Source organism: Vombatus ursinus, unplaced genomic scaffold (assembly GCF_900497805.2).
Source record: "Vombatus ursinus unplaced genomic scaffold, bare-nosed wombat genome assembly UNPS02000580.1, whole genome shotgun sequence".
NCBI lineage: Eukaryota > Metazoa > Chordata > Mammalia > Diprotodontia > Vombatidae > Vombatus > Vombatus ursinus.
The window spans coordinates 849315-853674 of NW_020940358.1; the positions used below are offsets into that span (position 1 = coordinate 849315).

Here is a 4360-nt window from a genome sequence, read left to right on the forward strand (position 1 = left end):
CTTCTTCTTCTTCTTCTTCTTCTTCTTCTTCTTCTTCTTCTTCTTCTCCTTCTTCTTCTTCTTCATCTTCTTCTTCTTCTTCTTCTTCATCTTCTTCTTCTTCTTCTCTCTCTTTCTCCCTCCCTCCCTCTCTCTCTTTCCCCCCTTTTATCCTTTCACCCTGTCTCTCCTTCTGGCCAATACCTCCCCCAATCTGCCCTCCCTTCTATTAGTTCCCTCTCCTTTATCTCCCTCCCTTCCTATTTCCATATAGAATGGGATAGATTTCTACACCCATCTGAGTGTATATGTTATTCCTTCTTTGAGCCAATTCCAATGAGAGTAAGGTTCAAGCATTATCCACCCCTCCTCCCAGTATTTTCCTCCTCTGTAATAGGTCTTTGGCACCTCTTCCTGTGAGATAATTTATCCCATTCTCCCTCTCCCTTCCCCCTTGTCCCAGTGCATCCCTCTTTCTCACCCCTAATTTTGTTTTTTTATATCATCCCATCAAAGTTAACTTATACTCACACCCCTTGTCTATCTATACTCTTTCTAACTGCCCTAATAGTGATAAAATTCTTAAGAGTTACAAGTATCATCTTCCCATGTAGGTATGTAAACAGTTTAATCTTATTGAATCTCTTATGTTTTCCCTTTCCTGTTTACCTTTTTATTCTTCTTTGAGTCTTGTGTTTAAGAATCAAATTTTCTGTTCAGCTCTGGTCTTTCTATCAGGAATGCTTGAAAGTCCTCTATTTCAATGAATTCCATTTTTTCCCTTGAAGGATTGTACTCAGTTTTGCTGTGTAGATTATTTTTGGTTGTAATCCTAGCTCCTTTGCCTTCCAGAATATAAGATTTGAAGCCCTCCAGTTCTTTAATGTAGAAGCTGCTAAGTCCTGTGTAAGCCTAACTGTGGCTCCACAATCTTTGAATTGTTGCTTTGTGGCTGATTGTAGTATTTTCTCCTTGGCCTGAAAGCTCTGGAATTTAGTTATAATATTCCTGAGAGTTTTCATTTTGAGATCTCTTTTAGGAAGTGATCAGTGGATTCTTTCAATTTCTATTTCAGCCTCTGGTTCTAGGGTATCAGAGCAGTTTTCCTTGATAATTTCTTGAAATATGATGTCTCATCTCTTTTTTTGATGATGACTTTCAGGTAGTCCAATAATTTTCAGATTATCTCTCCTGGATGTATTTTCCGGATCAGTTGTTTTTCCAAGGAGATATTTCATATTGTCTTCTATTTTTTCATTATTTTGACTTTGTTTTATTTTTTTTGATGTCTCATAGAGTCTTTAACTCCTACTTCCCAAATTCTAATTTTTAAGAAATTATTTTCTTTAGTGAGCTTTTGTGCCTCCTTTTCCATTCAACCAATTCTACTTCCTAAGGAGCTGTTTTCTTCAGTGAATTTTTGTATAGTGTTGTCTATTTTTTGTGCTTCCTTTATCAAGCTGTTGACTCTTTGTTTATAATTCTCTTGCATCATTCGCATTTCTTTTCCCAATTTTTCTTCTACCTCTCTTATCTAATTTTTAAAATCCCTTTTGAGCTCTTCCAGGAGTTCTTTTTGGGCCTGAGACAAATTCACTTTTTGTTTTTTGAGGCTTCATATGTAGTCATTTTGACATCATTGTCCTTTTCTGCATTTGTTTTGATCTTCCCAGTCACCATAGTAACTTTCTCTGATAGGGTTCCTTTTTTGTTTTGTTTTGTTTTTTGCTCATTTTTCCAGCCCATTTCATGACTTAATTTTTATGTTAACATTGGGCATTGCTCCTGTGGTGAAGATGGGCACTCTCCCAATCTTCTTGTGCTGGGAGAGTGGGGCCCCACTGCTGGCCTACTGTGCTAGGGCCATGGGACCTCACTGTTGTCTTCCCTGGATGCCACCTGCACTTAATTGCACTCCTCCTTTACCCAAGCAAAATAGACCTTTCCTACTAACTTTCTAAGTTGTCTTGGGCTGGAAAATTGGTTCACTCTGTCCTTTTATTGGTTCTGCTGATCCAAAATTCATTTTGAGGCATTATTTTGTGGTTGTTTAGAGGTGAATTTGGGAGAGTTCAGGTGGGTCCTTGCCTTGCTCTGCCATTGTGGCTCTGCCCTACCAACACTGCATATAATAACAGCCTTATTCCAAGTGTTTGTTATTAGTTTTGCTACACTGCTTTTCCTCCTCTCTTTAAAGTTTTCACTATAAAGAAGGGAGGAATGTATTGGGAAAATTCATTAATTTTTTTGAACTTAAGATTCAATTATTTTATAAAAATGCCTCCTAATCTCTGTTCCCCCTCTTCTACCTCCAGATCTGCTCTATCCAGGAAAACAGACATAAAGATCAGTGGTCCTGTGGTGAAGGACGAAAGGGAAGACCATATATGTTTTGGAGGGGCTTCTGGAGTCTTCCTAATAACTGAGGTTTCCTCTAATGGCTCAAACCCTTAGCTGAGAGCATGGTGGCCATGTACCAACCTAGCAAAGCTCCCTTCTAGATTCTCCTGTTGCAAGATTATCTGATACTTGTAAACCCTTCCCCTAGAAGGGGTAGAGCCTTCTCTGTGCTCAATGGGCATAGTATAGTTAAGAACTAGCACAGAGGGGCACAGTCTGGGGGGAAGAAGGACTTCTCAGATGAGACTGGCATAGCAAGGAAAATAATCCCATGTCAGATTCATAGAGATGCCTCATCTAGAGACAATGAGGGCCCACAAGTCTAATGCAAGCTCCTCTCTTTCATCCATCTGCTCCTATCCCTAGGAAGGGAATGTCCAGCTAAGCTAAAAAAGAAAGGAGGTATTTTTTTCTTTTTAAAAATCTTTGTTATAAGGGATGTCTCTCTGAATGGGGCAGAGGGAGAAGAAAGGGATATGTTGGGAAACATAGGTGATATAAAAACAATGAATTTATTTTTTATAAAAAAAAGAGAAAAGTAGAGGAGCCACTCCTGCCCTAAAGCACAAAGAAACTGAATACCACCTCCCATGTGGGTATTAGCTCAGGTGTCCAGACAAAGAGAGTTTCCTGGTAGGGGGTGGGCTAGGCTAGGAATAGTTCAGATCTAACCACTCCTCCACATCCCCCCCCCCTTGTCTCACCCCACCCTACACCTTACACCTGTGCACATAATGCCACAGCTTAATCAGTTCTATCCACCTGGTTTAGATCAGAAGATCTTGTACTATAAAGGGAACTTTGAGGTTATCAAGTCAAAATCTACCATTTTACAGATAAAGAGACTGGGCTCCCCCCCTCCAACCCAGGATGAAATGACTTGTCCAAGGTCATACATTTAGTCAGTGGCAGAAATTGAAGAAATCCTCTGACACCAAGGGGCAAAAGAGTGTGATGTCTGAAGGAAACCATGACTTTAAGTTGGATGACAGGCTCTGACTTTGACAGCCTATGAGAATGGAAGAGAGGGGGAAAGAAGATAAGGTGCCTGGCACATAGGGCTCAATAAATGCTTTTTCACTTGTTCATTTATTTCACTCCTTCCCTAGGAAGTTAAAGCATCATTTTCAGGACATTTCTCTAATATTCTCAATTCTCCTATTTTCCCAGCAGTCCTACCCATTTCAGGCCTCAGAGTCAAAACCTAGGGGCCCCTGTGGTACCTAGAATTCAATGGGAAAAGCCCTGAACAAGGAATCAGGGGGCCTGGATTTTAGAATAAGATTCAGAAATGGAAGCCAACTTTCTGGGTCATCTAGTCCAACCCCCAATCTTAAGGATGAGGGAACTGAGATGTAGGGGGAGAAGGAACATGTCTTGCCAAAGTCACTATCTTGATGTTACCACTAAATTGCTGTGTAACTCTAGGCGTCATTGATCCTTCTGGGCCCTAGGTTTATCTATCTGTGTAAAGAGAGGGAATTTGACCAGATTGCTAAGGTCCTTTCCAATTTTGACACTCTATGACCTTACACTAGTGGTTCTCAACATGTGTCATGGATTTTGATAGATGCATTGTAAAATTTTGGATGCCATGGTATTGCAGATAAAAGAAATTTAAAACAATTTTGTTTAACATAACTGTTATTTAACCAGCATATGAAGTATTGTGAGTACAGTGTATATGAAATAAGCAGAATTTGCCTATTTCACATATATGCAAACCTGTAAACATGTCATATCCTGGACTCACAAATAATTCAAGAAAACCAGCTACACTTATGAAGGGAAATTGCACCAACTTTTCTAACTTAAACATCCAATGTGTCACCATTCCTCAAAAAAAGTTGAAAACCACTGCCTAAACAGAAATCTCAAGGAGGGAAGAGGCTAGATGTTTGACTCCTGGGTTTCAAATTCATGTCTATCCACAGTTGTCCCTCTTTAGAGATTTCTATTCTTCTGTGCCTCAGTCTCCCCC

At 39.8% G+C, this 4360-nt stretch overlaps 1 protein-coding gene across 2 annotated transcripts in view; it reads right to left on the reverse strand.

The window, feature by feature from the left end:
• Window positions 1-4360, reverse strand: part of ENTPD2 (ectonucleoside triphosphate diphosphohydrolase 2) — a 32860-nt gene that overhangs the window by 18462 nt on the left and 10038 nt on the right. The window lies entirely within an intron of this gene.